This window comes from Lonchura striata, chromosome 2 (genome assembly GCF_050655825.1).
Source record: "Lonchura striata isolate lonStrDom1 chromosome 2, ASM5065582v1, whole genome shotgun sequence".
Classification (NCBI taxonomy): Eukaryota; Metazoa; Chordata; class Aves; order Passeriformes; family Estrildidae; genus Lonchura; species Lonchura striata.
The window spans coordinates 129,623,080-129,647,517 of NC_140704.1; the positions used below are offsets into that span (position 1 = coordinate 129,623,080).

A 24,438-nucleotide genomic window follows, 5' to 3' on the forward strand; every position below is an offset into this window, starting at 1 on the left:
CTAAGTAAAAGATTACTTTTTAAACATTTGTGATTATACTTATGATAATGCATAAAATATTTTTTCTTGCACACACCGAGTTCAGGCTAAATTTCTGGGAAAAACACAGGCAAAAGTTTTTCAACTTTTGAATGGTAACATATTCAAAGTAAAAAAATTTGTAAGATTATTAGATCTCTTTCAACAGCTAGGTGAATACATTATACATCACCAGTACAAGTTTTATATTATATAGAATTTACAAAAAATTTACAATTTTTTTTTCCTATAACATTTTTTATTAGCTATAGAAGGAGAAATATATATTGCTATAAATTACTCTTCTGTCTGCATGTACCTCCACCCTACTGGTGGTGCTTTTGAGGTATCTGGAATATTTGTATTGAAATATCTGAAGATGACAATGAACTGAAGAACACAGTAAGTTGAAATGGATAGCAAACACTGAGGTCAAATGTATAGCAACCTCCTTGTGTAAGCTGTTTAAAGCATATAAATATATGGCAGCTCATTATTAAGACCTTCTCCAATTTAAAATTATGAAAGGAGTTCTTAAAAAGAGAATGACTTTTTATCTACTCATGTAATCTTCCAATGCAGTGCATTAATAAAACATCTAGTACTTTCAGGAAAAGTTGATAATTAGTTATTGGCACTTAGTTGTTTATGACAGCTGCAAAGGATATATTCTTAATTTATATTTTATACAGATACTAATGGTTAAAGTTAGAAGAATAATTAGCATAGTAGGACATGATGATTCATGCTGTTATTGATATTGTTGCAGTCAGCTTTATGCTTCCATGCCAAAATTGTCATATTGATTATTATTTTGGCTAATGGTATGCAAGCCCTACATCAGATTTCTGTCTAGACAGTAACAACTTTTATAAAATATTTACTAAGAGTCTCCATGACCCAGGATTTTTCTTGAAGCTTAGTTTTCTTGCTTATTTTCACTTTAAAGACTGACAGCTACTGAAAATGCAGTGTGATTTTCTGATTTGGAGACCTTGAATAATCTTTTCCTGGAGGCTCTATTTTTCTGAATGTTATTTTCAATATGCAGAGTATATTAAGGAATGGAAAAATTTTAGCATATTGTGTTTATTAGTCATAAAGAGGGGGCAGGGTAGTGGGGACTGTAAAGTGCATTTTACATAAGCAGAAATCTTGCTGCAACAAAACCAGTTAAACCATACATCTTGAATAGAAAGAATGCCTTTTTTGGGGTTTTTTGTATATTTATTCCATCAGACCTGAAGAATTAAGAGTTAGATGATCTTTTATGTGAGGAATACCTGTGCAGAGAACACTAAAACCTGACAAATTCTAAACAGATTTTACTTAATTAAAAACTGCCTATCCATCTAATTAAATATTATAATTGTGATCCACCACAGTTATCTCTCCAGAGGATAAGAACACACTCCATACTTCTGGATGATCTAATTCAAGTGTGATGTAGAGGGGTTATGAAGCACATGGAGAAAAACAGAGAGAAAGGCACATCCTGACATATAAAGCAGTTGATTGGCATCCAAAGTTAAAAGAATGTCAAGACTGCAGACATTTTCTTAGAGAATCTTCATTCTTTCATTACACAGCTATCTGTCAATGTGGTAATTTTTGAACATATAAATGCTATTTATTATGTGGGAATCTAGTTTGCATAGGCTGCTGGCCCCATATCTGGTCCATATCTGAGCTCATATCCTTGAATTTCAGAAGAAGAAAACCCAGATACAGTGCGGGGAAGGAGACAAATAAAAGGAGCTTACAGTATGCTGTAAGTATATACATCCCATCCAGAAAAAAAATATTCATAAATTAATATGGTTTACACATCCCATCCAGAAAAAAATAAACAACCAGAAGTTAATATGGCTTATGAACAACATCTGCCCTTACTGGTAGGTGTAGGTGTTGATTAAGGAACTGGTAAATGGAGCAATATTTCATTTTCGTTAGGAAATAAATTATGGTATATAGAATACTGGAGATTTTCTTTAAGTATTAAAAAAAAAAAAAAAAAAAAAAAAAGACAAGACAATCCATTATCAGGAGCAGAGAAAAGGATATTTAAGTGTTTATTTTTTCATTCAAGGTAAACTGTGCCCTGGTATGGTTTCTTACAAGAATGAAAATAACAGGAAGGTAATTTTATAGATATATTTGAGTCAAAGACAACATCCTTCAATCTGATATTGTATGAGATATTACCAGCACAGTGTTTGTAAGCATGTTCTACGATTGAAAATGCCAGCTGAATCAATACCTATCAGTGTGCTCTGTAGTTATGAGAGTCCATGTGAGTGTGACTTGCCTTGCAGATGCTTCTTGGGAAGGTCTGTTTGAATCAGTAACTTCCCTGCATTAGAGGGAACAAGCATACTTGCTATCTGTAGTTCATCATTTGTCATTCTTCATTTTTAAAAATTTTTAATCATTCAGTGAAGACACCAACACTGCTGTGTGCCTAAGGAGACCAATAACACAATGTGATGACCAAGAAAAAGCTGAATTGAGTGACATTCAAACAGTTTATAGAACAACACATTTTCTTTTATTTACTGAATACTTGCTATGATCACACAACATATTTTGAATGGTTTATTGATGAGAAGGAAGGATATTATTGCAATTTTGGGGGCTTGTTTTCTTTTGGGGTGTGTGGATTTGGGGTTTGTTTTTAATATTTAAATTAAAAGTTTAAACATTTAAATTGACCTTTCTAGGTCAAAAGTTTTCTTCACATTAAAAACATAGAGCCACTGTTAATAATAAAGAAATAATATATCAAAGCTCAGAGAGACAAAGTCAGTTGTAGAGTTGTAGAGAAACATCTTATTATAACCTTATGTCTAGCTACAGAAAGAGAAATCCTCATGGATTTCATGAATGCTGAACCACAGGAGAGGGTCTGAAGTCACAAGTGATAGTACTGAGATATTTGTAGACATACACCAGCTTTACACCACAATCACACCTAAAACAAAGAGAAAATTATAAACATTTTTTGATGTTTAGGTTATAGCCAAGTGGAGACATTTTAAAAATAAGTGAGCTCATTCTTTTTTTTTTTTTTTTTTCCAAGCAGGCCTTCATCAAATTAGCTTGCAAAACCTGGAGAGCTACTGAGCTGATACTTGGTTTAGCTGCTCCAGTCTTCTTCCTAGTATTTAAAAAAATAACTAGCCATGGACTGAACTTTCCAATGCCACCAGAATTGCTTTAAAATGGCAGGAATTTTAGGGGAATCCTATTTTATGCATGTTTTGATTTATGAAATAAAAAATAAGCTATAACCTTTCTGCTAGGAATCAGTAACAAAGAAGGCTATGTTGAGAATAGCTAGAGGATCCCCTATAAATTTGATCAATAAATGTGTTTCAACCTTTACTTGGAAACCTGGAAAAACTAAGTATCTCTACTGGGTAATCATGAAAGCTGATGTTTTCTCCTCTTGTGAGTTCTCAGTCTGGAACAAAAAACCCTATTGATGGAAAATGAAAAGAAAATGGATTTTGGAAATAATAGCCAAATATACTAACAAATAAAAGAGATTTATTAAGCCTTGAAGTTTCTTGAGCAGTAGGTTTTTTTTTCTTTGTATTCCCATTTGTCAGAAAGGGCAAAATAATAAAAGACCTTTCATGTGAATTGACAGAAAAAATAGGTTTTGATTTAGAATTTTTGTTAATTCAGTCTCAGTTCAAATGAAATTGACTCACACCACCCCTTTAAAAAAAAAACAAAAAAAAAAGCCATGTCAGATTTTGCTTTCCAAGAAAGGTTGCTTAAAATTATTGAAACACACATTGCCAAAATCGAATGTGTGTTCTTCATCCTTTACAGATGCAGTGTCATCTCAGCTATACCACTGTGGCATAGCTGCCTTTAGATGCACAGGTGCAGGGGATCTGATGATCCCTGGCAGGATCTATTTCAGAGACACAAGATTACAGACATCTCTTCAGGCTGAAAAAATACAGGTTCTTAGTCCCAAACCATCCTTGTAGCTCTCCACTGGGCTTGTTCTGTTTTGCTTGCTCTGGTTTGTACTGAAGAACTGCAGCTTGGGCACAGTACTCCAGCTGCAACTTCATAAGCACAGAATAAATAGGAATAATCAGCTCCATTTACCTTCCCCCAACATCATGTGCTGGTATAAATTTATTGCTGTCTTCTGACACTTAGCCTCTGACGTGCAACTTAAGACATTACCAGACCCCTAGAAGTCTTCCACATATAATAAAAGTACTCATTATTCAAATATTAAATATTTGGGTTTCTTTTTTAATTAATAGTTTTTGCCTTAATGCTTCAGACTCTCACGTCCTCTGTGACCTGTTCAAGACTAAACAATCAAGTTCTCTCTACATCAGTGAAGATCTAAGCATGCCCTATACTGCCTCACATTCTCAAATAAGTGTGTGTTTAATGTCTTCTCCTTACTTGAAATCTGTAATCTTGAATTTTTTTTATCAGAAAAGCTAGAAATTAATATATATTTTATTTATTCATTTCACCTCTGGCAGCAGTACCCAAAAAGAAGAAACAAAATTTTGATCATCTTTCCAGGAAAGATGAATGCTTTTAATACAACTTTTAAAGTGAAGATTATGTCTGTGTAGCTATTATACCTGGATACATATCATTTATTTAATTCCATTTTGTCTATATGATACCAGTCTGGAAGAGTGAGAGGGTTTTGATAACTTTTCAGAATATTGCAAGAAAAAGAAATATGACAGAAGAATATATGTAATAAATTAAATTTGACATGTTTTTTATCTATATAAAATGGATTCTGAACAGCTGGTAATTGCAAATATTTTAGCAGTCATTTTTGATGCAGAATATTGCTTCTGTTCTCAACATTAATGAGATGTGAATTGCACTTCATCAAATTGACAGTTCTCAGGTTATTTTGATGAGCACGTGATACATTACTCAGAACAGTGCATAATGGATACATTTACCTGTGAAGAGAAAATTCTTAGTTTCATTACCTGCTAGTGACCTACTTTGGCCATGCATTACAGAGCTGTGCAAACAAATTTATGGGTACATATCAATGGAATAGATAGAAAAACTTTGTGTAAAAAGAAGTAGAAAAAGAAATTCAAAATAATAATGAAAAAGTAAGCATTTTTATTTAAAAGAACAGGAACTAAATTTGACATTTAAAAAAGGGTAGACCTAGTACCTATTAAAGAATTCAGGAGCCCTTTCCTTTATTGAATATCTAGGATTTCCTCTTCTGTAAGCCTTTTTTTTTTTTAAGTCTGTATTTCTTAAATTTTATCTGTATTGTTGTTATAAAAAAAAAAAAGTGTGATAATACATGAAAGTAGCTGTTGCCTCATTCGAAATTTCAGAGGGAATTTGGAGGGATTATTAAAATATTCAATGTTATTCACCCACAAAAGCAATATTATTGCCTTGGATTTCACCATGAAAAGAGTACTGTTCATACTCAAGTCTAGGGAAACATGGGATTTTCAAAGACATCCCCATTTGCCCCAATCAGATGCATAGATGATTTTGAATAGATCTGCATAAGGTCAGTGGGTGAGCTTTCATGTCTCAGCATAATAGTTCTTGGGGGTTTTTATTGTTTTTTAAATTGTGAGTACTGGAGGAATGTGCACACTCTAGCATGTAAAATTAATCTTGCCATTCTTACCTGTATCAGGGGGCTAAGACTTTGAATTTCTTCTTCTGGCCATGAACCTGAAAAAGAGTAAGGAAAATCCCAATAGGAGAAATGGGACAATAGAGTAGGGATTTATAAATCAGCTCATGGAGACCAAAAAGGTAAACATTTGATGAAATTGCTCCTAATTTCCAAAGCCAGAAGCATATTAATTTGTAAGTATGCATATTCTATCAAGTAAAATTGGGAGTTTTGTATGGTGGGTCATGGTCACAGTGTAGGAAACTTTTAAAATAACTAACTGCTGGGTTTGAAACTCTGTAGTGCCAAACTCCAGTGAAGAATCTACTTTGGTTTCTTAGAAAAAGGAATTGATGTAGTTCTCCGAACTTCTTTACAATGTAATTGTTAGAACTGTAAATGAGAAAAAAGAATTATGTTAGAGGGATTCATTTGCTGAAAACAAAAATTAGAATGTACTATAAAAATGCAGGGAACTCAGGAAAAACTGGATGTCCTTTAGCACTGGATTAAAAGAATTTGGATAAATCTCTGTAGCAAAACCTCCAAATATTCTATTCTATTGTCTTTATTTTTTCCCTTTTTCTGTTGTTGTTTTCTATGTTCTTTTAAAACACCTGTTTTAAGATGTCTGTGTTCATTATTTGATCACAGGTCATAAGCTCAATTCAAGTATCTTCTGCCTTTCTTTGTGTTCAGAATGTAACCATACATGATGGTAGCTTGTCCCCAAGGATTTTACAGTGAAGGCCAGAAGTTAACTTTATCAGCATCTGATTTTACTACAACTATCCAAACATGAAAAAGAGAAAACATTATGTTATCATCTATTAGGACATTATTTCTGATGTAGATGAAGAATTGGCAGTACTGACACTTTTCAGTTCCAGAAACTCAAGGTTATAGTGTAAGTATTCAAAACAGTGCAAATATACAGCAGAATTATCTCGGACATTTTAATCTAAGAGCAATCTGATCCTGTTCTCTGCATATACATTAAGGAATTGAAAATATCATTAACAGCGGTGCTGGCACATATAAAAATATATTCATTTCAGAGAAGCATTGGGAGGAGTTTCCTGGAAATTATTGCCATTGGATTTTGGATTAATTTCCTCAAACGAGTTATGAGGAGTCTGAACATGTTACAGAAAGGATCACTGGCTGCTGGTGACAGCAGAGCATATGGTATTCTATCACCCAGAAAATCCCTTTGGTTAAAATATTCTTTGTTAAAGGATGCTTGCACAGAAAAAAGAAAAAAGGAGCCATGTGTTACAGAATATGGAGAAAATAATTTATTTGGCATTGATGAACTTAATGTTATTTACTGATTTAAGTTATACATATAGACATTCCAACTGTGTTTTCTAAATTTTGTGCATTCAGCTCGTCAAGCCCAGTCCTTGTAATTCCATAATATTTTTATCAATAAATTTTGGAAAATAAAAAGATATCCTGGAAAAAACCCAAATATATCTCTGTGTGGAAAACAGTAATTTTTTTTTTTTTTTTTTTTTTCACACTCGTACAACTTTATTGTTTTTTTCTTTCTGGAAAAATCCAATGCTATATAACAAAATAGGACTGGGAGGTCTTCCTTGTTATTTTAGGCAATTTCCTTATTTAAAGTAATACCATAATATGAATCTCTAAGATAAGTGGTGGAAAAAAATTCTGAAGCTTGAAGGATCATGGGAGAGAATTGAATAGCGCTGAAAGCAGAGTAGAAAGTAGTACCTCAGCAGCCATCAGGTCTCTGAATCAAACACAACAATATAATAATGTGATAGCTAGGTGAGTGTAAGCTCTCAGGATCTCATTTCTAATTTAGGACCCATTAAATGGAAAGCATATCTGCTTTAAACTTACTAGATACTAGTCTGTTGCTATAAATCTAAAATCTTGATACATTCACAAATATTCACTGTCAGCTAAAATGGGGGAAAACCCCAGTTTGGTTTAATTCTCTGAGTTTCCTTGAGGAAATGTTTCTCTCTACCTTTGACATCTCCACAAGGATGAAAAAGGCACTTTTGCTTATTTCTGATGACAACATTGAAAATGATTTTCTAATACCACAACACGGAATTTAATTTCTAAGGCTGAGAGCTTCCTTACAAAGAACAGAGACACAATTCCAATGCTCATTGCATTTTTAAAATACATTCTGATTAATGGTCACAGTTTCACCCCATGAAGACCTGATGTAAATCTATGGACATAGGTTTTAGAAAACCTCTACAGGAGTTGATGAGTACAAGTAATTGTTTTCGAGGTCTAACATCTCTTCAAGCATTCAGCTTGTTGAACACAGATTCATTTTTTTTAAGCAAATAGCCATGCTATGAAGATTTTATGAGTTTCTTCTATAACTATATGAGAGACAGAAGTTATACATGCAATTTTATTTCTCTGCAAATAAGTCTATTTTAACAGGCTTTAAGGAGCATAAATATTTGATTCTGCTTCTCAAATGTATGTAGTTAAATAAGCAGTAGCAATAATTATTCTGTTTCTGAACACTGATTTTGAGGACCTCAGCAGATTACAGAGTACAGTTAAAGACTGAAAGGTGAAATATATGAGTTTTAATTAATCACAGGAATCTGCTGTAGCATTCCTTCAATTATAATAAAATTCCTGAACCTCTGTTTTTTTAAATAAAGAATTAACCTTGCAAACTCATGATTTTTTTTTACATGTGTATATAATGAATGTTTGGCTTAGTCATTTGATATGAGTTTGTAACATGTATTTTGCTTATGGCTCAGCCATAAATTTTAACCATAAACTTCAGACATTAATCCATTCAAACAGAAAGAAAAATATTCCAATAATTGTAAGATCTCTATGCTACAAATTTTAAGAGAAATATTCTATTAGAAGACATCATGAAAATTAAGTCTTGTAGCAGTGCTGCACTCTTTGGGAATTTTTTTTTTACTTTAGGAGTTTGTCAGACTCCAGATGAGGCACATTTGTACTTCGTTGAAACTGCTGTAGGAAAACATAAATAACTAAATAACTAAAGGAAGTATTGAAATTTCAACTCTGAAAATGTCAAACTTCCTGCTGCTATGCTGCTAAAATCTTAGAAATTTATATCATTTATCTGAAAATTTTTCTCTCAGTTCTGAATGACTGTGTTATCTCAACCCTGTATAGAGCTGTGATCCTGAAATTTTGGTTCAAGTTAGTAAGAACTGTAAAACTCAACATTTAACCCTACAGGAAAATTATGTACATAACATATATATTACATAATATTCCTCTGAAAAATCTTAAGTAATCCCTGTGTCCTCTCTCTTCCTCTATGTCTTATGGACAGGTTACAGCAATATGCACAGAGAAAAAAAATTTTGTTCCGGAATATAGAATTGTGAGTCCCATCAGGAAGGCACAATCACAAATTTTGTAAATGTAACAATGAAAGATGATTTACAGAATGTTTAAAAGTTATTTGACATGCCTATATTTTACTTACACAAAGTTTTTCTTCCAGATACAATATTCAGTGAAACTGATAACAGTGTGCTATATAACACCAAATCTTAGTCAGTAATTCTGTATCCCTAAAGAGATGAAAATAAAAATATATGTGATTCTGGGTGTATTACCACTCACTTTCAGTAGGGTCATAGAAACAACCAGGTAGCAGTGTTTGGGTTACTGCTTATTGCCATATTGTTATTTCACAGATATACTACTCTCTTAAAACACTATGACAATGGTTTTCTTTATATTCTAAGTTATATGTAGGTTGTACTAGACATCCTCAAATAGAATTTAAACAGAATTTAATTAATTTTTTTTTCCCTTCTTTTCTACTTTCTACATCTTTATGTCATAGCTCATTCTTTAGAAATGATAGTTCACTATGTAATTTTTCCTGCATCTATTAACTTCACTGCAGTCCTGCCTGTTTTATCTGCAAAAAATGTAGCTCCTCCTCAGGGTTTCCAACCAGATGGACTAGTAATCCATAGCACTGCCAGCCAAGAGAGCTCATTTCTGACAGCAAAAAAAAAGGATTGGAAAAGGAATTTTCAGATACAGAAACTAACAGTCTTTTTAACATTGTTGCTTTTTTCACACATTGCCTTAAAAACTAGGAATCCATTCTTCTTTTTTTTGTTTGGGAGAACCTGAATAAAATACCATAAGAATGAGGTTTATATTTTAAGTAGTCTACAGAAAATATAGTAATTTCTATGACTGCTTGCAAACTTTTTTTTCTTTCCAATAAAATCTGAAAAGTATGAAATTATATTTTACTTTCACATTTTTAGGACATTAATTGCATCTACATAATATTCTGCTCATTACCATCTTTTGTGCACCCTAATTACTCATTTTTAGGACTACTAGCCTAATTTTGAATGTGAGTGCACAATTATTTTTCTAGAATGATCAGTAGTGGGGGTGGATTGGTTTTTTTTCTCTAACTTCTTTCAGAACTGATTTTTTTAAATGTTTCAGACAAATTTTACTGTTTTAACTAATAAAACTGTCTTTCAGAGGATGAGAAAAATGCTCTTATTGCTCTTGGACTTTTGCCTTTACTGAAAAAGCTAAGCTGGTGATGTGCAAAACTTTTTTTTTTCTCTTTTCTAAGAAGTTTAAGAAGACATAACTCTATTCTTAAGTAGCTTAAGGGATGGAAGTCAAATTAGAGGAGCTGTGGAGAGGAGTAAACGTTTTTCTTAGCACATAACATTTTACCTATTTTGAGCACAATCACAGTAGCATGTATGTATTTCAAGGCTTAGTAGTTTGACACTCAAATCAAGAATATTGCTCTTTCTCTGAGAAGCATCTCATTCTTTTTGTACCTAGACAACTGAATAAGGACAAGAATCTATATCTGTAAGGTGCATATGATTGCACATTCTCTGCATGGTGTGGTCTCAAGAGTAAAATGTGTGTGCTGATATACTGTTATTGGTTGACCATATGTTCTGATTCTGTTTATGTAGAAATAAACATCCTGGATGTGCATTGACATTTGAAAGTTGCATTCCCACTTATATGTAACATATGCATTTCAGTCAAGTAATATATTCAGACCATTTAGCATATTTTCATTCTGAAGATGCAAAAAAAAAAAAAAAATCCAGATTGTAATTTAATTCCCGGCATTGTTTTGCCTCCTTCTCTATGCATAATTATTTTATAATGATAAGAAAGACTGGCACTGAATCTTAAAATAATGAAAGTCAGTGTAAAATTACTATCAGAATTGATACGCTTTGCATTAAGTTGCAGAAGACCAAATGCAGCAGAAATATGGAAACAGGCAAAATTTGTCTTAGAATTAAATGAGCTACAAGACTTTTCATGAACCTTTGTCCTCATGAGTCGTAACAATCATATAGGGGGTCAGGACAATATTAACATAACTTAATGGACAGGCAGGACTGGTGGTTCAGAATGTCAAATAAATGACAACATACTAAAAATAGACCTGAAGTTACTATTTTGTATAGTGGAGATAAATCCTTGTAGTAGGAAGGTCTGTCAAAAAGATATTGACTAGTATACTAAAAATTTGAAAGGGAAGTTTATGGTCAAGATAATGCCAAGGATTTGTGCTGTAAAAATAAATAAGGAGTCTGAGTTAAGACAGCAAATAAAAATTATTCAAGATTTAATTGTTCTTAAAATAATCAAGTAGTGCTTGGACTGAAGAGGTGTAATAAATTCTTCACCCAATCTGATCAGATCAACCCCTAAAGAGGGTTGCAGGACAATCAATACAATTTTCAATGGATCTATCTATGTTATATACTTAAGTTAAAATGATCACAAGTAGCTAATGTTAGAGTTAGAGATAAAGACAAAAAAATCCAATGTTTAAGTTGACTCTTGGCTTAAGGTGTCAATTTCTGATACAAGTGAAGTTAGAATTTTTTGCTGTTTTCTATAGTTACATAGAAATATGGTAGGCAAATAATTCACTTACAGGTATTACTCTACGGGACAGTTTCCCTCAGCTTTATGATTTGACACAGGTAAAAATAAAATAAATTAAAATAAAAAAAAAGGTACTGAGAGAAGAAGCCTAAAGATAGTTCATGGAATCATTGTTGTTGGCAAACTTTTCTGAGACAGCAGTAGATGTTGAATATAAATACTTTATGTTAAGTGTTCCACTCACAGAATTGGTATGAGTCTAGAAAATGAAGTAGAGGATATAAGAAAATGAGGAACAGTGGATACTTGGGGGTAATCTATAATTACGTATCTTGGCTTAAAAGAAAAGTAAGGTCTTATGACTGAATGGAAGTAGGAACATTTGTCAAGAAGTTAGAACTTGAGAAGGTCCTAACCTGAGCACAGGTGAAGTAGGATGTGCAAACAAATGAGGTGAAGAAGATACTGAAAGTAGGAAGAGACTGTGCACATAGAAATATAACAGATGAAAACTAAGCAAGCCAACAGAGAAATTACTGTTAACCATATGAGAAGACTGGAGTATTTTTGTTAAAGCTCTCAGAGAACTAGTTGCTTATTTGCACAGTTTTTAATTTTTATACATGTGTTTCTGCATATTAAACAATAAATATTTAAGTAATATGATGATTGTAGCTCATAGTGATGCAAAATATAATGGATGACAGAAATGGAGCAAAAATTGAAAAATGGGAAAATTTACCACTGCGAATAGTAGGAAAAAATCCAGATATATAGAGGCATTATATTACTGGATTTATATAACAGAGTACTGCTAAAACAGTTGTGGATGTTCCATTTTGAGGTGTCCAAGTGGATACTCATTCACAACTTCTTAATAATAGTAAGCACTACATATATACATGTAATTACCATCAACTTTAAGCACCCTTTCTGATTACTTATTTGAAATTGAAGTCACTGTATTTTCAAAATACATTCTGACAGTTTTAGCTTGTATTTCTTAGCAGGAAAATGACCACTGGAGTGCAAGGAAACAGAAGCTGAAATACTGAAATCTGTATTTGTTCAGTTTAAGTAAAGAGAAAAATTTCCAACCTAAAAATTCAAAAGACTGATAAGTATAAAAAAGGAGGAACTAGAGGGGGAATTTTTTTTTTTAAAAAAGCAGTTCTTAATCCTGCATCACTTTGCCTGAGAATACATATTTTAGAGCCTATATTTTAGCAGTTGAACTAGTGGGGTCATTTAAGAATGCAACTTACCAGTCAAGAGATACTCTTTTTCTTACTGCACTATTTTCCTAAAGACAGCTTCAGTTATATCATCTGCTGAAGTACTGTGCTTCTTCTACTCTCTTGTTATTGGCGATAATGGAAGCAAAATGAGAGCAGAAAATCACTGCCCTGTCTGCCTTACTGTGCCAGTTTCTCACAGGCTGAAATCTGAGCCTAGCTAAAACTACCTATATGTGGAAAATACATCTAGTGGAGTGCTGAATCAATTTCCTTTTGTTTCCAAAGCAGATATTATTTTCAAGTTCATCAGATGAATGTGTTAGACCCTGAATTATCTCAATATACCACCAAGCCAATTCTACATCCAACATTTTCTGAGTGAGAAAACACCCAGTGATGCCCCAAGGAACAGTAATGTGCTCAGAGAGCAGCTGAGACACACAGGTTGTACACAACAGATGGTACTGAGCATGTGTTTTAGGCAGAGCTGCATGACATTTACTCTAAAAGTGATACTTTTTCTTAATATATTTCCTTGCTGTTTTCACTATATTGTCAAGTTTCATTCAAAAGCTGGGGTATGTTCACTTCAGACAGGATGAATTTGAAGGAGCCTTCTTTGGCAGGAGTCACTGTTTCCTCTCCAGTTGTGCATTAACATACTGCAGAGGCATTTCTGAGTGGTGGTTTGGAAATTAGAACTTCTTATTTCTTAGTAATAGAACATTAGTTGAGAACAAGAAGAAATTGGAGGAAAAATATTCTACCAAATTCTGTGCAGGAAATTGCTTTTCTAATTACCCCTTAAAAACACTTCTAAGTAAGACATCTGAGCTCAGGTTTCTATGCAATCTACAAAAGATTTCCCACTGCACAGAATAAGTAAGCCATAACTTTTTGAAATTATCAATGCATTTAAGAAGCTTTCCAGGTGGTGAAGGCAAAGAACAATCAACAAACCAGCTCTGCTGTTTGGGAGCACTAGGTACCTCTGCAGTGTCAGGTACAAATAAGTAGCAATCTTGTCATATCTGCACTTATAGCCCTCTGATTTTACAGGGGCTATGTGAACATAGTCTCTCCTGCTTTACGTTGATGCACAATCTGCTTTTTATACATATTGAGAGGATATTAGATTTGATTTTTGGGGAAGATTGCCTTTTAAGAGTAGAAATTTTGATGAATGTCAGGAAAACTCGAGAACTGTAGTGAGCAGAGCATGGTCACATCCATCCTTAACCTTCCAATAAGTCATCTTGCACAACATTTTCACTGTTTATGTGTGTTTCTTGCCAACATTTCAAAAAAACTTTTATGTCTGAAACAGCCCCCTAGTGTGGAAATATATCAAGCTTCATTAAAAATGACGCCAGCTGTGCTGTTTATAGGTGTATTAGATTTTTTTAATGGAGTTTTATGTGATAGATGGGAGAATGTGGTATTTTATGAAATAGATATTTCTGAGAGTTGTCATTGTCAGGGACTTAAAAGCAAAGGGTTTGCAATTTGTACAGCTTTTTTTCTTCAAGTTTCAAATTCTTCTATTTATGTTGTTTTATGTTTGTAGGTTTCACTACTAGAACCAAAAAAAAAAAAAAAACTTCCTCCTCTGGAGAATTGGAACAGGCAAAGGAGAAACCTAAAATCCAGTGGCAAAACTAAACTAAATCCCAAAATAATTTATGTAATTAAAATACCTTGCAAGCAAGGACATTGTCACTGAGCACCAATGAATACATGGTGAGCACAGACAAAAGCTTATTCTTCTGACTTTGTGCCATTCAAGAATTAGAAAATATTCCAACCACTTCTCTCCAATGTGCTCCACAATTTTTGATCAGCACCGCAAGTGTGAGTGGGACAGTGCAGGAGCTGACGTGCATCGAGCCCCATCTCTGCAGGCTTCTCAGACTCTCACTTTTCCAAGAAAAGAAAACAAGGCATCTCACTAAGGCCTGCAATTTTTTCCTCAGAAAGAAGTTTGAGTTTTCAGACAAAATGTTTAATCCAAAAGAGTCCATAGGAATCCAAAAGTTTTATATACCTTCAGAGGCCAGCTTCTTTCTCCAAGGAGAAATTTTTATGGTTACTAAGATAATTTAGGATTAAACAAAGCACTGTCTCAGATAAATCTGATAAGCAACTACAAGTCCACAAATATCTTATTGCAACCTAGTACTTCCTTTTTATTTTAATTCCTTTGAGAACTAGGTAATTGTCACTGGGGTTTAGGCTGAAAAAGAAATTTCTTTTATCCTTCCAGTGAGTCTGGAAAAATGGGAAAAAAAATAGGCTTTTAAAAATGGTTTTGTGAATTAAGCTTTTGCAGAATTGGGGTGGGACAACTTGGTGCTACAGTTGAAGTACTGATGACCATGTCCATTAGAGAATTTTTTTCTTTACAACCTCTCTTAGCTGAGTTCAGTTTCTTGCTCCCATTAGTTGGTTAATTTGTGTTTGTTGCTTGGGTTTTTTTCATAATGATTAATGTAATTATAACAAGAATGTTCTGTATTTAAATAGTTCTTCCATTAATTTGATGTAGTGAGTATTTCTTATATTTTCTTTCTCTAAAAAAGAAGCAAAAAAAAAAAAAAAAAACAGACCAAAACAAAACAAAAAAACCAAAACAAAACAACAACAAAATATACCAACCAACCAACCAAAAAAAAAGAAAAACCAAGAAAAAACCAAACCTGAATAAAAGGCGGGCCTCTCATAGCTATATTAGCACATCACTATAGAGTGGACTCTGTAATTTCTAAATACAATTTTAAAAAATAAATCCCAGGTTGTTTAACCTTGCTTAAATCATGACAGCAAATGAGGTTAATTTAAATGAACTGCATAGTGCTATAAATTAGTAAATAAGACAGTCAATTAACCAAATTAAATCTTATTGAAAATTGGCTGCTGCCATCTGGAAATTTTTTATTAGACTTTATAGCTGGCATGACCTTTAGAGTGCAACTGGCAGGATTTTTTATTTCTCAAAGAATGCTTTGGTTGGAAGAACAAAGGATTTGTAAAATATTTTTATTATTCCTGTACTTGATGGATAATTGTAGTGAAATATAAAATATTCCTGTCAGTGAACAGGCAGTTGAATAGGAATGGAGTTTCTTACTGCAAAATCTGAGTTACTTGTCTATGTGCTGGAATCTGTTTTTCTGTGGTTGTTTTTTTCTCTCTTGTATTAATTATACAGTATTCTAATACACTGTGGAATCTATTACAGAAAGATTAGCCTTTATCAGTCAATCTCTAAGGTGCTTAATTTTTTTTTTTTAATTTGCCACCCTTTAACATGTCCAGAAAAATCAAAGTCACGAATAGTGATGCTTTAAGGTATTATTTCTGAGGTACTATGGGCAGCTTCAAAGAGCATTATCTAGTTGTGTGGAATATGTGTGTATGTTTTCCCTGCAAAAAAAGAGCAGGGTGGTGGAGTCCTGAGGGATAACGTGCTTAGTGATAGCCTGGGGGTCACTGCACCTTGCTTTGTATGCATAATTTCAGGGCAGGTTAAGTGTCTATGTTACTGCATGGCATCACCCTTACCTTTAGCTGGTGGGAGTTTGAGGCTTGCTGACTTCCTAAAGGCTGCTTAACCTGCTGCCTGTGTCAGTTTGTAGGCATAAACTTATATTGAGGTAAAGTCTCTTTTTTCCTGGTAGCCCTGTTTCCACAGGGACTTTAGTGGCAAGTGATGGACTGCCCAGGTAGCTTGCCCAGAAACTCTGTGGAGTCTCCATCCTTGGTGATACACATAAACCATCTGGACACAAACCTGGCAGCTGTAGTTGTCCCTGAATGAGCAGAGGGTGGTGTGGACATGACAATCTTAAAAGGTCACTTCCAGCCTCTGGATTCTGTCCTTGAATAACCCATGCTCATGGCCACATATTTGTTGTCTCTAAGTGCCTTCTCTCTCATAACAAAAGGTCACATTTTTCAACTCATTCAGGTGAATAGATCCTTGCAAAGGAGTATTGATAGGAAATATTTGCCAAACTCCCAAGCTGTTGACCTAAGCCCTGGCCTTTTGCCTGGCTCTTAGAAGCCCCTGGGATAAAATTATTTGCTTCAAGTCATAAACTGCTTTTCCCTCTGTCAAGAAACGTGCTACATGATGCTTGACTAATGCACAGTAAAGCTGTCACTGTACTACACCCATATGCATGAACAGACGGGCTGAGGTGCCCAGATGCCACAGAACTGGTCACATGGCTCAGAAGTTCCCTTAATTGGAGGAAGAGTTTTGGTTTTTTCAAGCTGAAGAGAACAGCAGAAATATACAAACACAAATAGGGTTTTTTTCAGTTTCTGGTTTGTTGGTTTGGTTGGGTTTTTTACCCCCCCGGTGATCTGCTAGATCCAGTTTGGGAAGAGAAGGGATTTAGGCAGAAAGGGCACTATTGTGACACAGATAACAAATCTTTGTGTGCATACATGTGTTTCATATACAGGTTCTATCAAAGCTCAGAATAGTTTGACCACCTTTAATGATTTAGGCTTATATGATCAAAAATGTATGTTTTTTTACTGTATTTACAGTGGTCTCTCATGCTCACTTCCCTAAAATAATTGTCATGCATTGCTTACTATAAAATCTCCAGCCTTCCCTATTTAGAGAACTTGCTTGTACAAATCATGGTCAGTTTAACAATTATTTTGAATGTGTCAACTTACTGGGGAACTTGGGTTGACCTCAATTTTGATAGTCACTGAGATCCAGAGTGTAAGTACATCTAAGCTGTCATTCCTAACCGGGCCCTGCCAGTTTGGCAGCTGCTGACAACAGGTAGAATTCCTGCCACAGACCGTGGAAATGTATCTGCTACCAGAGGTGTGTCCTGGGGGATTTTTACATGACGTTGAGAGAAATTAAGTGCTCCACTGTAGAAAAATGTTATGCCCTCCTGTAGGGTAACAAGGGGCTGAATGATCAGGGAGAGAAAATCTGCTGGAAGACCTTTCCCACAAGGAGGCAAAGGTATGCAAGAAGGTCAGATGTGTCTTAGTTCTTCTTAGACTCATTATCTAAGGAGCCTTCAAGAGTAAAATAATGTGGAAAAAAAAAGCTGGATACAGTTGTGGAAAAGTTTGTTTGAAATGAGGTAGGGATCCATTTCCTTGCATGCATTAGGTAATATGAAACACAAATAAATTGAGGGCCTGATTCATTCAGGTAGACCCTTGGGGAATACTGCTTTTGAGGGACGACTAAGGGCATGCCCTGTCTCAATCACAAGGCAGAGTGGGGTATTAGATTCTATGGATAATATGTGCTCTGCTATTTCCAAACTTATGGTATTACTTTCTACACCAGTTTTCCAATGCATGCTCTTCCAATATAATTTTGTATTTATTTTAAAAGGTAGGGTGGTGGTGTTTTTTTCTAACTGTATCACAACCAGATTTTTATTTAATTAACTTCCAGATAATAATTTTTATTTGTGTTAAATATCAGAGAAGAGGATTTAAATTGTGCTGAACCACTGAAAATAGTGATTTGAAAAAATAATTTATAGCAGTTTCTTGCCAGTATCTACTATATTAACATGAAAACTAGGTATCAATTATTCTCTTGCACACTCTATACTGGACTGAAATGTTAGCTATTCTCTTGCAAAGGCATGCTTCAATACAGAAATAACACTATATTAAGAGCACTTTGAAAGTACACTTACTGTGATTATAATAAAATACAATGTATATCAGTAAGGTGCATCCAAAGCTTATAAATTCTTACTGCAATTACATCTGCCAGGAGCTTCTAATTTCTCTTGGTCTCAAATTTTAATATTTGTTTGTTTCTAATTGTAATAGTACTTCTGCTCACTTTAGAATTTTGCCTGATCACCAGATCTGATAGAATTGTGGAACTGAATACATTTCTACATGGACCTCCATGCCTGTAGGAGTGTTAGAAATCAGTAAATATATTATCTGTCTCTTCAGCTCTAAAGGTGCTTTACAACCCCTATGATGCTGTACCAGAAATATATTAAGTTATTTGACAGTCATTAAGTCCTAAAAGCTGGATATTAGCATAAATATGGTGTTGTATAATCAACTTTAGTTGATACTATACGAGATTTGTCCTCATTTGTGTTACTATAAGTTATAATGTATTTCTTTTAAAATATATGCATCATAGAAGATTTTATAGCAAGGACTGGGGTTTGAGGATGAATGAAACCTTAATATGTATTGAGCACCAATGAGTGAACAGTCCCTTGCAATTGGAATTGAACTTCTCAGCTGATTGGGATTCTCTGTGATGTTCAGGCACCTTAAACTAACACATTCAATAAAAAGTTATTCTTCAGTGAAAAATTATATGAAGTCATTCAGATTTTTAACTTCCTAAAATATAACGTTCCAATATTATGAGTATTTCTTTGAACACCTTCAGTAGTACTTTACTGTAATGGACAAATTTTTGTTGTCTTCCTCTTTTCTATCTTTTTCTGTCAATATTGATCACAAAGTTACAGTTTCTGTGTTGCAAATAGTTCAGTGTGAAAGCGAAACTAAAATAATTTACTAGCTTGGGTTTTTTCTTTGTCAGCACTGTGGAAACCAAAGTCTCTTTGTTGGAATAGGTATAGAAAGACTTTTAATATGAGATGGGAGCTCTTTGGTTTTTCAAAGGAAATCTTGTGACTTTCTACAGGAGACAGTTCCTGACTCATTCTATAGAGCTATGACTCCTCCCCTTTAGTCAAGGAAGAGATCATAAACCATTTTAAATCCCAGGTTACTTATCAACAAAAGATGACACCATGTATCTCATGAGGATTTCATACACTTTTTTAGTGTTATGCTATAGCAAATAGGCTTAAAGTCTTCCAGAGGGATAAAAATTGCCATCTTCTGTAGTGTGATGGGGAAAATTCATTGGAGGTGCAAACTATATTTCCATCAGGAATCTTTTTAACCTCTAAAATTAAACTTTGCTTGCTTTGACTTCTGAAAAATCAAGAAGAAAAACAACCTGACAATGTTGAATGCATCTATCTAGGAAAAAATCTGAAAATGAGAAGTTGAGGTCATCTATGAAAGTGTTTGGGAAGCCAAGCCAATCTTACTGATAATTATATTCTATAGAAAACAAAAAAATTATGACAATTACATTTTTTTTCTCCTGTGTTCAGGTGGAACCTTATTCAAGGAAAAGTGGTTAAGTAATTTAGCTTCTTTGTATTACATGATGTTTCAGAACAGCTTACTCAATATGCAAAAAAGAATAATTTTTCTCTTATTTAGCAATTAGATACATTAAATAGAATGTAAGTTACTGAAAGTAGACGGAAAAAAACCTTAAGACCATTTTAGATACTAATGAGGACACATATAATTTGTAAAGCCACCTAATTATCACTTAATAGTCTTTGAGAGACTAATCTAACCTTTCTTGTAGATATCAGAATTGCAAATACATAGTCTGAGATAATTGAGGGTTAAAATGAGTGCTATGAGTGGCACTTTAAGTATAGGGTGAAATAATGTGTTTTTAAAAGTGTTCTTTAGCATTTAATTTTTTCAAAACCTTTGTATTTTATGCCTGTATTATCTCAGTATAGCTTTTTCTGTGAGCTCTTTTCTGACTGAAGTTGTATGAAGTGGAACAGGCGTGTTTTGATAAGTAACCCTTGTGCCATATCTGTATCAGTATGGTACATAGCAAGATTTGCTTTCTTCCCATATTGTAATTTGTTTGTCATAAACTTCATGAAATACCAAGGGAAACTATTACAGTTGACAGACACAAGTGCTGCACCACTGACTTAAATGGATTTGTGCCTGCCTACATCCATCATAAGTTTGGTTGTCTTCCAAAATATTCTTTCTGTTGGAAATGGCAATTTCAGCCTGTTCCACTGGTAATGCTGCTAGAATTAATGGTGGTATTATGCAGTGAAATGTAACTGGTTAAATTATGCCAATTGTTTATTTCAATAGATGATCTTATTTTTGTTTATATTTCAATGCTTCTGTTTTAATGAAAAATCCAGGGGGGGTTGAAATTAATTTGAATACAGAAAAAAAATCAAAACTTTTTATTTTAACAGTGTTACCCAATTGTCATTTCCATGTTGATATGCATAAACACTGTAGCTTCAGACAACATTTTGCTAGCCAGTCATTTTGACAATATTACTTTCCCTGTTCTGCATCAGATGTTAAATTGCTAGATTTCAAAGCCCTTCATAATATCATTCCTCCCTGTGTATTTCCCATTTGGTGTCAAATCACTCTTGCTCCCAGCAAGAGTGGTGGGAGCATCCCACTCCGTATTTCAGCAAGCCCTCCTTTGCTGTGCACCATCCCTTGTGCTTGAGAAGAGATTTTTGTAGGTGTCTTTTGAGCTGCTTTATGAATGCCTTCAAATCCCTCCTTCCCCTCTCCTTGCTCAGATGCCTGCAGGGATCGTGCCAGCAGTTGAGCTGGTGATGTGTTGTGACTCCAGCCAAGATGGTCCCACAGTTTCGTGCTCTCCCGTGTTTGCATCCATCTGTTCTCCCTCCTCTTGCTTTCGGGATGTGCTTATGTGCCTGTCGCTGTCGTGGGGGAATGGCAGGAGAGCTGAAGTAACTTGGCGTTAGCTAATGGGGACACAGGCAGCTCAGCGTGGGGGACCTTGCTGGGTCCTGGGGTGCAGCACAGTTCTAGCCCCGGTGCAGGAGCAGACTCTCCTCACCAGTTCTCCTTCCTCCGTGTGTTTGTGGAGATCCTGCTACGTGGGCATGGTCCCATCCTGACCTTGACCCTCTTCAGGTAACTCCCACAAAACTTTGAAAACCTAACTTCTATGAGACAGTCATCTGAAATTTAGTAAGTGGTGGAGAAAACAGGATGGAATATATTTTTTTCTTATCATTAAATTGCTCCTAAATTTCTTATAAATAACATTAAAACACACAAAGTGAAAAAACCATGCAACGTCAGTATATATTAAATAGAAATCAGACATTTTCAAATCAATGCTAACAAGGTCAATTAAAAATTGAAAAGACAGTGTTGGTGCTGAAAAATAGTATCTCAGTAAATGATTAAAGATAATTTCACTAAATCAGCAACATAATAACATTGTTTATATTTTAAAAAGTTGTGCACAAATATTAAAGAGATGATACAATGGCAAGGTTCTACATCACCTGAGATATTTTAATATGTACTGTTCTGGGCAGGATATCTTGTCTGTGATTATAGCATAATTGAGTCTGCTCTGTGAGTATTTACTAGTTGTGTTTATTGCCTCATAATTTCAGACCACAAAGTAATCCTGTATGTTCTTGGAAGTCAGGTGTTCAGGCTTTTTTACCTGTAAATAGGAACCCTAATCTCGTATTTACCTGTAAATAGGAGCTATTTAATATCCATACAATGTGGATTTATTTTAAATATTTGAGGACTAGATATTTAAAGCCACAGAATTTATACAAATTTGCCCTTAATCATGTAAGCAGTTAAATTTGGATAAACAGAGTTTAGAAAATTTCAGTTTCAGAGGGCTGGATTCAAGGCTTTCTAAAGATTCAGTTGGATTATATTTTGTTTGAAAAGTTTTGAAAATATTATGAAATGTTTATTTAACTTAGTTTCTAGAAAAGGAGGATTTTTTTTTTTTTTATTGTGCTTGATCTTCAGAGTAATTTCATCTAATATCAGCCAAATTCTTTTTATAGTATTTTTTGATTTATAGGGGACAACAAATAATTTCTAGTTTTGGAGACAGATAGCTTTGGGGTTTTCAGTAGAAAGTAAATTACTGTTCATTACTAGATTAAACAAAATTTAAAAGCAAAACTAACCAAAACTCCCCACAACAGTCCCTCCCTCAGATTTATTACTTGAGTGTAATTAAATATCCTTGGTTTTCTCTTGTGAAGATAAGGATACTTTTTCCCTTTTGCATAATTCTGAGGTCCTCTGATGCTGGTGTGATGACTATCTCAAGTAGGAATGAAGTTGCAGTCAAGTTGTTTCAAATGAGAGCTAAGCAAGACAATAGAAAAAAGGTTCTCTAGAAAGATTACAAACTATCTAGACAAATTAAGTGTTAGAAAAATTCAATCTGTAACCCTTCTTAGCAAAAATTGTAAGAGGAATCTATTTTAAGATCATTCGTCTGAAATCTGAATCTTACTGCTACTTGTGTTATCAGTTAGTATCTTGTGGCATATGGTGGCAGCATCATTAGAGATAATAATAGTTAAGGCTCTTATACAATATACTTGCAGTTCTGCAGTGCTAACCTCCGAGTCAGCTGGCCAAGAAAATGTACCTAACAGAGCTGAGCATTCTGCCTGGGAAATAAAACCCACTGGTGTGTAAGGTTATGGGCCTTTGCCTTAATCTGGAGGCAATATTGCCAATACTGAGGTACTGGTGTCCACAGTTGCTTTTCAAAATAAAATTTTAGAAAAGTGCTGATAGTTGGTACTGCAAACTTCAAGCTCTTAAAATAAAATCAAGTTTTGAATGACTTCTCCCATCCCTTTTTTCAGTGGGATGTAGAGGTTTGTCTTATTAGTTGCAGGGCTTTTGGGGGAAAATCATGTATTAGGAGGAAGATCAGAACACTAGTAGGAAGAGAGAGAGCTGAATAGCCCTGACTACAGACATAAGTACTTTCCAGGAATTCTTATTAAATATAAACTATTACTGGAGTTAAAGGCATAACTCACTAAAATCAGTAATTTAAAATGGAGAAGTCTCTCTAAAATTGAGGTGGTAAAAGAAACAATGTCAGTAGAGCAAATACTGTGATGTGTAAAAAGACTCTTAGTTCGTGCTTGCCTATTCCTCAGTCCTTGTCTCAGAACAAGTATAACCAAGAGGTCATTTTTAAAGGGATAATATAACCTGGTGTTTAGCTGATTTCACTGTCACCTTGGGAATACTTACTTACACGTCATCTTATCTCTTCTGCACTTTAATTAGCAACAGAAACTTCAACAGTCCATAATAGTATCATTTAACACTATTTTATTGCTTCATCCCTCTCACTTTTTAAATTGTTTTCCCCTAGCAAATACACAAATAACTTGCATAAAATAGTCAACAAAGGTTCTGTTTATCAGTAGTGCTTAGAAATATCAGTAAAAACTCCAGCTATTATTATATATTATGTGGTGATTTAAAAATGAAGTTTTGGGGTATTGGACACATGTAAATGTGGAAGCATGAAACTAAGACAAAGGTTTTAAAACTCTGTTTATATATTTGGTTTTCTTTTAAACAAACGGAGCTGTACATAATTTTCAGAAAACAAATCAGTGCTTGTCTGAGGTGAGATAGCCCTAGAAATTTTTCTCTTCTTTCATGTTACGTACCAATAATCTCCAAAAGTGGTTTATAAGAAGACATTATAAAATTCAAATGTTAAACACATTTCCATTTAAATTTTCTTTTTTCCTTACAAGCAAATTTAACATCCTAAAAGATTTACTTGATTTTAAGGGTGGCCAAGATCCATTTGAGTTTTTTCATTGAGTTCTGTCATATTTCAGATGGTCTTGCATATTTAATTCATATGAGAAGTTACATTTTTTTATAATTTAGTCATGCTGAGGACATAAGCATATA

At 34.1% G+C, this 24,438-nt stretch overlaps 1 protein-coding gene across 11 annotated transcripts in view; it reads left to right on the top strand.

Annotated features, from left to right (window-relative positions):
• The window catches only part of RALYL (RALY RNA binding protein like), a 372,476-nt gene that overhangs the window by 74,068 nt on the left and 273,970 nt on the right, over positions 1 to 24,438 (top strand). The window contains exon 2 of one of the 11 annotated variants that reach the window (XM_077783051.2): positions 1,729 to 1,789. The exons of the other annotated variants lie outside the window; for them this stretch is intronic. The gene's annotated coding sequence lies outside the window, so the exon portion shown is untranslated. The remainder of the gene's footprint in view (positions 1 to 1,728; positions 1,790 to 24,438) is intronic. 11 annotated transcript variants of the gene reach the window in all.